At 35.0% G+C, this 14,541-nt stretch overlaps 1 protein-coding gene across 1 annotated transcript in view; it reads right to left on the bottom strand.

Annotated features, from left to right (window-relative positions):
• Positions 1 to 1,861: 1,861 nt before the first annotated feature.
• Klp64D (kinesin-like protein 64D) overlaps positions 1,862 to 14,541 on the bottom strand; it is a 186,785-nt gene continuing 174,105 nt past the window's right edge. The window contains exon 14 of the mRNA XM_067144246.2: positions 1,862 to 4,393. The gene's annotated coding sequence lies outside the window, so the exon portion shown is untranslated. The remainder of the gene's footprint in view (positions 4,394 to 14,541) is intronic.

The raw sequence follows: 14,541 nt of genomic DNA, 5'->3' as shown, positions 1-14,541 counted from the left end.
ACCTGATATCAAAGAATGCACTGCGTTGGTTAAGCGGAAGTTCAATACTGAGAGTTCTAAGAGTTATTATAGACCATGGTTGTTTGATTTGGTCGTCATACCATAGTTACTCAAAGCATTTTAGCTAGTTGTGAAGCCATTTTGCCTCAAATTTTTTCCTCTCGAACGGCCTGTCGAGGAAGGATAAAATGTTGCAAACGTAAATTTGAGAATTTTAATACATTATAAGCATAGGAAATCTCAGGCGACCAACAAGAATTGTTGTAAGAGATGGGAAAACGTAAAAGCCGGGAATGTAAATGCGGGGTAATACTGTATATTTGATAATATAAAATACAATTTTCTAAGCTAAAGCAAGGGCAGAGCAAGGAGGGGTATGCAGTAATGTCTCACAAGACCACTTTTTTTTGACCACTGGTGTAGAGAAAGGGAAGCGTCACAACTCAGCCAATGAACAGTTACAACAGCAATCTAACACAATATACCTGGTTATTAATATAAAAGTTTTAACTTTGGAAAAACTGAAAAATTACACAAGATTTTGCAGTCCATTTTCCCTTTAAGGTTTAACAAAATGTTATTCAATAAAATTAATTTAAATGGATTTTTCATGCTTGTACAACTTGTTATACATGATGATTACTCCTTTACAGCACTATACTGGAAAATATGATATGATAGGTCATGCCTAAGGAAATAATTCATACACTCGCACTAAATAATTCTTCAGATTTGCTACTCTCGAGTCAATGCACTTACGTTTTCTGGTTCAGCAACAATCAAGCTATGACATGCAACCATTACATTCAGTTTGAAAATGTAATGCAATGCCATTAAAATTAACATATGCTCTACCAGAAGAATTGCACAACTAATGTTACGTTTGATAAGTGATTTGAAAAGCAGATCAGAGGGTGATGTAATAATTTATGAACAATGGGAAACAGGATTGGAAAGTTGTTTTCTTTTGCGCTATATGGCTGTGGACATGATTAGACAAGTATTGATGTTTCATCTACCTCTACAGAAGATCTCTTGAGGATTGTTGCCCTGTTGTACTTTCTTTCAAAACAAGAATCGCCATCATGAGACCTTGTTAGGACAGTGTAGTCCAGAGGACAAATGGAATTGACCTTGGAAGTATATATGTGGAGACACGTGTTTACTGCATAGCTCCTCTTTTTGGGGAAATGATATTGTAGTTGTGCTGCTGCTGTCTTGGAAAGGCTCGCAGTAGAACAGACGAAATGTTGACACTCGTCAAAATATAATAATAATAATAATAATAATAATAATAATAATAATAATAATAATAATAATAATAATAATAATAATAATAATACGGCCTCAGCTACCATGTGCAGGCATTTTGATCTGAGCCATTTAGGCTACCTGTATGTCAATTTTGACATATGTTTTACTTTATCACTTGGCAGACAAACCAGAACTCTACTGGGTGACCTATTGCAGAATTTTATTAAATTTCGTCACGTGAACACCAAATGTGTCACTAGAGATCTTTTATTTGTTGATATCATATGACATGGAATGTTGAAAGGATCTGTTTTCCATCTTTAGGGTTTGAACCTGTGATCCTGGGATTTGGAGGCTGACACACTACCACTGATCCACACAATTTCAGCTGAATAAAGGACAAGTAGAATAGATTTTCTGTGGGAGCTATGAATTCTGATGTCACTCTCATTTCAGTAATATTTTCATGGAAATTACATTAAATATTGCTAGTATGATATATGATATTAAACAAAACAAAAGCAACAAATAGGTTCATCATTACAAAGTTATCACAACAGTTACATGCAAAAAAAAAAAAAAAAAAAAAAAAATCTGGGTTCTGAATAGCAAAGTGAAATGATTCCTGTATAAAAATATAACACACATTGAAAGATTCCACCAGTTTTGCTTCCACAGAACATTTAAAATTTAAAACAAACATAAATAAATGTTAAGCATTTTATAAAATATTATGTGTTACATTCTTTTATCAATTAAATAAATATTTTTGATTTATTTTATTTTTATGGTATTTAAAAATAAACTCTTTCCAATCAATACAAGTATGAGTTCTTAACTTAAAAATGGTATTATCATAAAATTTAGTACAACCATACATAAAGTAAGAAACTGGAAACACTAGATTGACAACCAAGGGCAATTATTTAAAAATATGGTTGTGTACAAGAGTTTGTGTCACTTGCCTTTGAGGTCCACCAATTATGAAATATTGTCCTTAACTAAATGAAAGAGATTTCTTGTTGATGGCTGTAGATGAGAACAAATGCAAAGAGTTTACATCTTAAGGCATCAGCTCTACACTTCATTCTTTCCATAATATACAGTTTGCAACAACATAACATATTACCCTGTCTTTTTCAATCTTCCATAACATCAATTGTTTTGTGCTTAACTTATTATGGCCACACGTAGAGTTAAGGATCGTAGAGTTAAGAGAAACATCTATGGCATATAATACATGGCACATTGTTTTTAAAGCAATGACTTAACAATATTAATGCACAATACCCTTTAAAAGATAACACAAAAATTATATAGAACAGTGTAATAAATATGTACAAAATTTTCATTCCTGAGCATTAAAATATTTCTATCCATAGTGAATAAAAAATACATTCTTGTTTTCTCTCTTTTTACTTATTTCATTCACCTGATTTCAATACAGAAAGTTAACTGTTTAAAAAAAACAATGAATAGTTTTTCATGTCTGATGGAGAGTGATTACTATATATGCATCTACATTTATTATAACTACTAAGAGATCAGCTGCAGTAAGAATTTCCACATGGGATTCATGCTAAGAGATGATTGGTGAAAACAAGATAGAAAGCTACTCTGCACCAGCAGAGCATTGTGCTTTAAAGATCTAAGTATGTTTATACAGGATTTTCACAAACAATACCAGTAAATGTCCATTTTATACAACATTTTATCTTAAATTTTTTAAAACTATGGTTAAAAAACCTTTTGACTTCATATAGCTTCCACTTCAAACTATATACTAAAGATAACAAAACCAATTTTAATGTTATAAATACCAGAAACTTAAAAGCCCAATGTAGCATGCAAATTCTGGTCTGACCGAATTTAACCACAGCAATAATCTACACAGCAAGCAGTGGTTATGTATGTTTGTCAATGGAGGTAAGAGAGATTAATATGAAGTGTTTTGTGTATCAAAATTTTAAATTTAACCAAGGTAAATTTATGTTTATAGCCATAGACATGACTTGGGAATTATACTTTCCATTATGCTACATTAAAACACAGGGTTGGTTCAATGACAAAAATTATTCACACAGTACTAAATTCATTTTGTTATGGCTGTGAACATGACTCAGGCATTCTTCCCATTATGCTACATCAAAACAACAAGAAAAGGTATTCATAGCATAAATCCCTTAACATTCAACCTTATTTCAAAATTATGCAGTCTTCTATGTTGCACTGTAGGCCTAGACGGAAATAATTTACATGACGTTTCTATTTGTATAGTTGTAGCATTATTTCAGTAGGTGAAAGAATTGCTTCAATCATTTTATCATATTTTTTATATATCCATTTCCATAATTTCTGTTTTAGAATTTTTTTCTGCCATATTCATACAGTCCACCATAAATATTCATATTCTTGCAAATAGTTATCTTACTGTGTGGGGATTCTTAGTGCAACTGACTATCTCCTATTACAATCCTAGAAAATTTCATCTTTGGTAATTACAAAATTTACTGACAAAACAGCGATTAATCTGGAAGTGGTTGCAATTGGTCCAGACTGGATCAGATCAGAGAAGTCTATAACTAAACCACACTGAATCATAAAGCTTCCATTTTGAACTACACACAACAGAAAAATAAAACCAATTTTATAAGTAACTTATAAGTCCATTGTAATAATGCAAATTCTGATGTGACCCAATTTAACCACAGCAATAAATACGGAAAGGTCCAAGGCTACACAACAAAGCAAGTATATACCAAGTTAACTTCCGACTGGTTTCTATGTACATCTACAAACAAGGCATAACAAACAGATATAAGGTGTTGTAAGTGAATAACGAAAAGAAAACAATAAAATAATACATATAAAATTTAACAAAATATATAAAAATAGGAACAACATGAGCTATAAATACAGCTGCAGATGACTAGACTTACTTAGTTTGCATCACATGTTCAATAGTAATAAATAAATACATTTCAAGAGATTCATGCACAGGGCCAGAATTCATTTTTCTCTCTCTAATAATTGTATATTATACTCAAAATATTATACTTACTTAAATGGAAAGCTTACTGTTTATACCACTGACTCCTACTTGAAACTGTAGGCACACTTCCATTAATGCAAGCATGACCTGAAATAAACAATCAGCTGTTATGAGATAACAGCGACACGGGTCATATTGTCTTACAGTGTTCACCAATAACAACACATTTACATCTTATAAATTACATATTGTACCAGGAAGGTATATGGCCTGGTACATCATTTTTCTAAGTCATTATTTATTAAAGAGCTGCTCAGCTTTAGTGTCTGAAACAGCTGTACAACGAAAGTTCTGGACTCCACTGCTTGCTGCAGGAGTGAGAGAGACAGCGCGAGAGGGGAACAGGCCGAGTGACGTAACTGCCACATGTTGTCGTAACTTTTGAACGGCTCAAGATACAGAAATGAAAGCTACACCAGCGTGAAGCCCATATTTTGAAATAATAGCCGAAATTTGGGGTTAATCCATCCAGTAACTTTGAAGATATTAAAAGTAGAAGTTTGTCGTACGAAGCCACTTGTCTGTCACTTGGCGCAGTGAGCCAGCCCACAGTGGGGTATATAAGGTCAACGACTTGACAGGTATAGTACTCAGTTGAAATCCGCAACTCAACCATGGGAGAAGATTATGCTGCTGCATCGCGTTACGCGAAGTTAAAGTGAATTGTGCCATAATACTTAGAATTTCGTTGTACGAGACCGCGATACTTAGAAATTTCTACCACATCGTGAACGTGTGAAATATTTTAAAGCACTTCAAAATTGAGCTTAGTGTCATAAGACTTAACACAATGTGGACCGGTCCCAAGAAAACTCGTGTTTGCCTAGCCGAGCATTGCGGACCGGTCCCGAGTTATCTCGTGTTAGCAGCAGATCCAGCAGACTGAACTTTAGCGCTACCTTTTGAGATATACGGAAACTATTTGGAGGTCAAGGGTAACAGAACTCTGTTATGTATGGTTCTACACAATCTATGTTATGTATGGTTCTACACAATCGATAGTCGCATTTCTTTTCGAGTATTCTTCATATCATAGATTTTCTTTGCATTTCTTGACAACATGTTCACAAAGTTCGAAGAGCCATGCAAGAAGGCAGTGCCCAGGGATCGCACGTGTTTAGGCAAAGATGAAATTATTCGCGAATTATATGCTGATACACGCTCCGAATATCTAAGTGATGCTGAATATTTAGAGTTCGATGATGAAATATCTTCTAACGGAAATGTTTCAAGTGATGATGAGGATATAGTCTTATCTTCAAGGCGTGGAACTCATGTAGTGCACAACGAGTCTGCTAATTGTGTTACGGGTGTAAATATTCTAAATATTGTAAATAATGTAGTGTTTCCTAACAATTGGTTTATGGACAACAGTGAACCTAGGCTAGAGGATTTTGAAGGTGCTCCTGGTATAAAGGTATGGCCTAATGAATCTGGAAACATAGGATAAGTAGCAGGACTTATGTTTGGTGAGGAATTTTTTCAGTATGTAGCTGAACAGACAAACTTATACTATGATTAGATTTCACATTCTCATAACGTATCCCCAAAAACACTAAAGTGGACTAATGTCACTAGCAGGAAAATTAAAAAAATATTGCTCTGTGTATATTGATAGGGCAGGTGAAGAAATCATGTCTGAAAGATTACTGGCCAACCAATCCCCTAAGAAAAAAACCCATATTTCCGAAAACTATGAGCCAAAATAGATTTCAAGAAATACTCTGCATTTCAACAAATATTTAGGAAGGTCACTAGAAAAATACACAGTAGTCCTTCAAAAGCGAGCGAAGTTCTGACAGTTTATTGAATGCATGCACTCCAGCTTAGAGATAGTTAGAAAGTGGCCGGGAACAGGGTTGTGTATGGGGTGAAGGGCACCCAGTCCGCAATGTGTTATGAATTTTCCTACCAAGTTGTGAACTTGTGATTTTGAAGGTGTATTCAGGTTGAATTTAATACAAGTGCTAGACTTGTCGGTTTACAGCGCATTGTTGACTTAACTAGTTTCAACGTGTATTTGAACTCTGTCACTATCACGTACTGTGATAAGAACATTGGAAGATTACAAGTTACAAATTTCATATTTGGTCCGTATTGAAATGTACATCAGTTTAAGATATTATCAAAATTTATTAGGATCAACTTATTCAATACAATTGGATTTCCAAGGTTAGGACTTACATCCTATTAGACTAAAATTTGAAGGGACATGTTTCGCCCTTTAAAAGGGCATCAGCCTTTTTACACTCATACTCAAAGATAAAAATCAGGATCTTGATTGTCATGGTAAAAAATATAAAAATGAGAATATATGATTGGAATGAGTATTATACAATGTGAGAAATTGTTATTTCTTAAATAATAATTTACAATTGAAACTTCATTTAAAATGTTTGCAAAGAAAAGGTTGAAGTTGGTATGATATTACACTAATAATTTTAAAATAATTTTATAAAATAGACAAACTAGGCCTTGACCACATAATAACAAGAAGGTCTATGACTAAAGTTGCCGTATCAAAGTTCGAGTGAAATTCGGCTGGAAGCAACTTGATTTACATGTTGAAGAGAAGGTTAATGGACCTTAGTAGCCACTTAAGATGACACAAACTTTCTTGTAGATTATAAAGTTGGACCCACTAATCCATTAATCTTGTTATTTACGAAGTGGGTTCGCGGTCTCCATAATTTTGTTGAAGGAGTGATAAAGAGTTCATAATTGAATGCTGCCGTATAGATCTTTGTTAGCTCGTATACTGATAGTTGAATGGGAACATTCTTACTTGTTGTTGGTTGTAGTTTTGAATATATATTAACTATTGAAGGATATATGGTGAAGAATGTTCTCGATTTTTGTGGTATGAACTGGTTGGCTGTATGGTCTCGGAACAAGTGAGATTTGAATGTCGTGTGAATGTTTGAACAGTGTCATTAGAAAAGAGACTGAACCTTAAGGACATTTTATGTCGGTAATAGGAAATGTGGACTCTTGTTAGGCTAATTCACACAGAAAATCTACTTAAGTGAATTCTAGAAGTTTAGAGACTGTCGCAGACATCGTGTGAATTGAATTTATGCATGATTTTCTATCGACTGTGACCTTAATATTCATTCTGAACTTGCGTGTTTTTGAATATTCTAAACTGTGCCCAGTGTTCAATTCCATGCTATACGAACTGTGCATTTAGAAACTGTGCATTTAACTTCGTAACTTAAGAAGTGATTTCGTTTTTATCGTATATATTTTCCACAAAGACCTGACTTGTATTTCAGACTGTGCTAAAAGACTGTATTATTTTGAGTGACATGTTAACTGCTGCATTATAAAGTGGAAGTATGAACTATGCTTTCAAACTCATATAAGTGTAAAGTGCCACACTAATCACTCTTAATTGACAGTGCTACGTCTTGTATGATCGTGCCAACTGAACTTTCCTGTGTGTCCATTTTCTCTCTGACAAACACTGGAAATCTTGGTAAAGTGTCGAAACCTCATATTACTTTAAACAAAGAATCCAATGTGGGACAGGCCACATCGTTGGAGGTGCGTGGTGACATCGAGAGATGATACGTGGTAACACCGAGGGATGAAACGTGGTGCGCCGCTGATGGTGCTGAGTTCGACCTCAGGCTGATCACCGTGGGAGCTCCAGCCGCCGATCTGCGGGGTCGCATTTCAACCATTCCTGTTGCTAATTTCAGGTGATGTAAGTGCATATTACAATCTTTTTTGGGTGAATAATCTCATGTTTATTGCACTAAACCATTAACTGACTTATTAACAAGGCACTCTGTCAACCACAATACTCTAGTGCTACGTTAGTCAAGTGCCTAATCCATAAAAATATTTTGGTCATGTGAATTTCAATTCTACTACCTATTGGAATTGTAGGAAGTAACTTAACAGAACTGTAGGCCTATCTATTACAACTTAATTGGACTTTAGGATTTTCTTCATCAAGTGTATAATTTAAAATCATGCTTGATCTATTTAAAAAGACTAGGATTTTTGAAGCAAGTGCAATTTGAAATCATACTTAATCTATAACGACTTAGACAGACTTTAGGATTGCACAGAAGTGATTTGAAAGATTTAATATTTAATTTGAACTTTGAGATCTTAGTTAGTTGACGAAGTAATTTAAACTTAAGGTTTAAGAACAAAGTGTTTATTTTGAATTTTATTTAATTTGAATCCATGAGTGAAACTTTCATTGGACTTTAGGGTGTATTTAACTGAAGTTCTTGAGAACAATAATTCATTCTACACATTTTACAAACATCAAGTGGATATATGCAACAAAGATTATATTTTGTTCAATCTTAACAGCATTTAAAATTCTGCAATTTGATTTAAATCTGAACAATCTTTAGTATTTGAATGAATAATAGAAGCAGGGTGATTTTCTTCAAATCATGAATAAATTTATCAGAAAAATTTTAATACCATCTATTATTCGCCCTGCGAAGCTTCCTTCTCTGTACCTGCTCCAGGAAGACCATACACTACCTCAGATCCTTTCCATGCTCTTGTGCCCAATAACTTTTCCTGGTACAATATATGCAATTATATTTAAGGTCTTATAGTGTTTACCAATAAACACCTTATAAATTACTATGTTTCAATTACATTTATGATCTTTCTCTTAACTTACATCTCTAAGTCTTCCTCATGGTCATTTACTTGGGTAATTCTGAACAAAATACTTTCTTCGGGTCTTACCATTCTCTTCATATGAGCGTATCACTTCAGTCTGCCAATTTCTAATATGTCCAACAAACTCCTTCCCATCAAAGCTGTTGGCAAATTTCCTTGTGCCATATTTTCTCTCTTCTGGTTTTCTGTAAACATGATTATAGGAACTCCATTTCAGTTGATTGGACTCTGCTCGTCTGGTACTCTCATGGTAGCTGCTTCAAGTCCGTGGGTGAAGTCTGATGTGACAGAGAAAAGAGCCAGAGAAATGAACCATCCCACAGGAGGTGAACTGTGACAAAGCTTGTATTCTATTGTGGATTTCATGTTTGATGATCGTGTTAGAAGAAACATAGCTGCCAAAGTTATGGTATTTGAAACTGTTGATGATGTCAAAGTACCAATTTAAAAATTAATCTTTCCAGGTTTTCTCCTCATAACCAAATCAACTATCTTATTTATGCTGATGTTCTGCCCCATCTTATCAAACTCCCTCTTCCAGAGATCTACCTTCAGCCTCCAGTTCAGCTTCAGTCTCACCCTACAGAATGTCATATCTTCCTTTTTAATAGTCTTCATTATTTCATCCATGAAAGCAATGAAGAGCAGTAGGGATAAACAACTAACCTGTTGACTCCACTCTTGGTTGCAAACCATTCTGATTTACCTGCTTGGACTTGAAAACAGCTCTTGGTTTCTTGGTAGAGATATCTGACACAGGTAATATCTTCTGGCACTTCTCTCTGCCTCAGGCTTTCCCAAATATATTTACATGGTATTTGGTCACATCCTTCTCAATATTTAAAAAAAGTCTTATTGTTTTCCCATTACTTTTCAAGCCGAATTATCTCAAATTTAGAAACATTTAAATTGCTTTCAAGACAAACATTTCAAGAATCAATGGAATTTTAAAAATTGAATTAATATCATTCTCAATATCATCATCATCATCATCTGGAGCAGTTTCCAACCACAGGCTGGGTCTGCTTGGACCATAATCCTTTCCATTGTTTTCTCTCCATCCACTACTTCTATCAGTCATCCAGTTCCCTCCTCTTGCCTCGATTCTCTTCTTTACACCTTTCAGCCATCTGTCCGTCGGTTTTCCTCTAGGTCTCCTTCCCTTCAACTACATTTCTAACATCTTTCTTGGTATCCTCTCTTCTCCAATTCTGTTAACATGTCCATACCACTGCAGCCTTGATTTTTCTATCTTTTCCTGTAGGGGTACCTCACCATTACCCAAACTCTCTCATTTCTTACTTTGTCCATTTTTGTTAAACCTACACAACACCTTTGAAATTTCATTTCCACTGCATGTATTTGCAAAGTTCCTTTAACTAAAGTTAGCCCTGCTTTGAAATGAAGTTTTTCTTATATGTAAACAAATCTCTGGACAAGGTTCTCTCATATGTACACTTTTAAATGTCAAACAAATGTGCAAGAATATTGCAATCTTGACTACAAGAGATGAGCACTAAACCAATCATGTTACATGGCTGGCTGCAAACTGAAGTCTGACAATAAAACAAAACAGTTATAGAAACAAGTAAGACTGGTATTCATAGTTGGCAACTTATTTGTCTAAAAAGAACAACTAAGTTGTACTTAACTGTGTGATAGTACATATATCACACCCCCGAATTATATGTAGAAGTTAGAGATATTATTGTCAGTATTCGATTTATTATTATTATTATTATTATTATTATTAGTATTTCATTTATATGTTTTGCCATTTATATTGGTAAGCTGGAAGATATCCACATATGTAGGTATGAGTAATTTGTTTTGCACGAGTGGGAAAACATTGCTTTAATAACTCTGGTAATTTGAATGAGTCATGTGGCTACCCCAGTATTTGTTGCGGTCGTCGGAAAGTTCGTATGAGTCATGTATATATCCCAGTCTGATGAGATGAGCTTGTTGTTGTACCAGGGAAATTTGATGATTCATGTAAAACTCCCGAGAGTTTGTTATTGTCTTGGGAGGAAGAAGTAGTTCAGGGCTTGGTCTTGACAAGAGGTTCACTCATGATTGGTGGGCAAGCACCAATCAAGACGTCTCATCTGAGAGGAGGGGGATGTTGATGTCTATAAAGGTTGATGATACGGCGGCAACCTGAGAGATTGTATGGGACATTGTAAGAAACATTGTATTGTAGAGGTGATTGTAAAGGAACGAGAAGGAAGACAACTACAACTGACGCACTGTACGGGAAGGAAGTGGTGCTGATACACGGTACTGGAGTGACACGGCAGCAATGGACTGGACTTCAAACGTTCGTGGAGCGTAGTCTAGTTATGTTTGTGGAAAGTGGCTGATTGTGGAGAGTGCTTGCGCATTAAGTATTGTAGCACTTGTGGCGGCCTAGCATTATATGTTGGTGAAAGCTATCTCAGACTTTCAATAATTTATGTTGAGGATCGACAGACGTGTGTATATATCTTTATAACAAGTGTTAAAATATGTGAACACAGTAGTACAAGGTACAGTATCTGTGTGATGTGATAACTGCCGATTATGAGAATCGGTAAGTCGAATTGATATAGAGACAGTGAATGGTATTTATCTTCATACATGTACATTGTTCATCGGACTATTTACAAATGGTAACTTAGTTCTCGCTTTCGTTTTCCCCACGATTTTCATTATTGTTGTTGTTGTTGTTGTAAATATGGAGTCTTCCAGCAATATTTTATATGTATAATGTTGTATGTTGATGAGGTGCTCATGCACGGAATTTGTTAAGAATATAGTTAGCTATTTTAGAATCAGTGTTATTGATGAACCTAGGTGCAGTTCCTACCTAATTAGTCGTTTTCAGGAGGTTAGGTAAGGCCTGCAGCAGATGTACCAGTACGCAGCATTATGTACACGCCCTGGGATATAAAGTTTACCATGCTCTTATCTAAATTCGAGGGATCCATTCTGGTGAACTCTGGCGCCCATACTACGGACATTTCAGTTAATTATGCTTATTAATTTTATTAAGTTTTTGAGTAATTTTATTTATATATTTTTATTCATGATTTTATTATTATTATTATTTATTATTATCATCAAAAAAGTTACAACTGTAGAGTGGATTTAAATGTTTCTGGTATTCAAAGTCGTTCGTTAAGCTCTACCTTTCTATGTTAGACTTGATAAAGTGGTAATAACATGCAGATGCTCTACATAATAAAATCGAACTTACAGTATGAAAAATTGAAAAGCCATTGTTGCATTAGTTGAATATGGGAGTCGTCCTTCAGTAGTTAGATTTTATTTATATAGCATTTACCCATTTAAACATTTTGCAGTTTAAAGACAAATTTATGTATGTGATACATTTCATCCATATTAAAGAATCCCAACCTCACCACCTCCCTGTGAGTGGGGGCGGCAGAATAACATCCATGGTGTCCCCTCCCTGTCGTAAGGGGCGACTAAAATGGCCCCATGGGCTCTTAAATTTGGAGCACTGGTTGGCGATCATGGGGCCCTTAGCTGAGTCCTGCCATTGCTTCCACTTATTTGTGCCAGGTTCCACACTTTCATCCGTCCTTTCTCAGCACTGAGAGGCACAACAAATTTCCCTCAATGGGCCAACATATGTGTGCAACTGGTCATCAGTTTACTACTATAGAGCAAGATCTGACAATTTTATGTAAAACAAATAAAGGCAGTCTACTAAATAAACTTAAAAAAAAATGTATTTATTTAGATCAACAAACTAACCAGGATAATAACCTTAATGATATAACTGATAATGGGAACCCTTTATACGAAGGAATATTAGCATGTTTGGAAGCATTAGGCATAAAAAATAATACAGACTACAAAAGAAAGACTCTGATCGAACCTCCATCCTCCTGAATATCTATTTCCTCTACCCCCTCTTCTGAAGCCACTGAAACCGTGACCGTAAGCGACACGCCTCCTCTCCACAGCCTTGCAGAACACACACATCATTTCACAAGACGGAAAGCTGCATCAGCTGTCGCTCCTCCACCACTCTATTCTTTTAAATACTAGGTTTCCTTGTGCAGATTTAATACACGCTAATACAAAAAGCAATCCCCCCATTTTATTTCATTACAGATTCTGAGGAAGCTCTTTAAATAATAATAATAATAATAATAATAATAATAATAATAATAATAATAATAATAATAATACAGCAATCAGCTACGTTAAAAATGTTCCTGGGTTCATAATCCTTGGTCAGCTCCTACAATCTTCTATCGATCCATTTTTCCACAGTTTCATCACTAACTGCATTAGATTCTCCTCAAACAGTTTTATAGGTTAGGTTATACTTTTTCCTAAATCGGTCGATCCAGCCACTGGATGCGCTGAAATTTTCAATGCCAAAAATGTTTGCCACTTTAAGCACCTTTTCCCTTAAGAGCACACCATCAATTGGAATGCCTGCAGCCTTTGAAGTTTCAAATCAACTTTTAACAATTTTTTCCATTTTCTTGTATTTGCAGTATGACGCATACATCCTTTTCTTTGAGTTTGGTCTGCATTCTGAAGAACGTGATGTAATGCTTCCTCTGTTTTTCACAACTGTATTCAGCGTGGATACAGGAAGCCGCAATTCGCGTGCCAATGAAACACATGTTTCGCGGTACGAATCAACCTTTTCTAATATTCAAACCTTCTCATCCATAGTGAAAGTTTTTCTTTTCTTTTTTCCTCATTATTAGCAGGAAAACAATAAAGCAATAACAAAGAAGGATGAACAAATACACACGACGAGAAAAGAAGATCGCGGAAATTCACTTTGACCGTTCGACTCGCACAACAAGAACAAAAAATGCAACAAATAACAAAAATAAATATAATGAATCAGCGACAATAACTTTAACAACTCCCAACAAACGCAAGTGTAAAACAATAACCGTGAAATAACAAACTCTGGCAAGACAAACACTGAATCACTTGATAACGTCTCCTTCTTGTGACTTATATTGTACTTAGCAATAAAGCAAACACCTGATATAGCCTTCTTCTTCTTCTTCTTCTTCTTCTTCTTTGCAGTTTTGTTGGGCTCTGCATTTTGCCATTACCCATATCCTGTATGTGCGGTATTATACATGTTTTTGATTTCTATTGGGTGTTTACTTGCATTCAAAAGTCATAGGATTATGGTGGAAAGTTTGTGTGTATGTGAGATTTAGAGAGTTAATTCAACTCGTTGTTGGATTTGAAAAGAAGGTTTAGGACGTTGTGGAAAACACCTGATATCAAAGAATGCGCTGCGTTGGTTAAGCAGAAGTTTAATACTGAGAGTTCTAAGAGTTATTATAGAACACGGTTGTTTTATATGGCTGCCATGCCATGGTTACTCAAAGCATTTTAGGTTCATAGCAACACCATTTTACCTCAAATTGTTTTCTCTCGAACAGCATAAAATGTTGCAAATGTAAATTTGAGAATTTTAATACATTGTGAGGATAGGAAATCTCAGGGGACCAACAACAAAAAATGTTGTAAAAGACGGGAAAACGTCAGCCGGGAATGTAAATGCTGGGTAATACTGTATT

Source organism: Anabrus simplex, chromosome 3 (assembly GCF_040414725.1).
Source record: "Anabrus simplex isolate iqAnaSimp1 chromosome 3, ASM4041472v1, whole genome shotgun sequence".
In the NCBI taxonomy this organism is placed as follows: domain Eukaryota; kingdom Metazoa; phylum Arthropoda; class Insecta; order Orthoptera; family Tettigoniidae; genus Anabrus; species Anabrus simplex.
The sequence above is the reverse complement of the archived record's forward strand: the minus strand, read 5'-3'. Positions and strand labels throughout refer to the sequence as shown.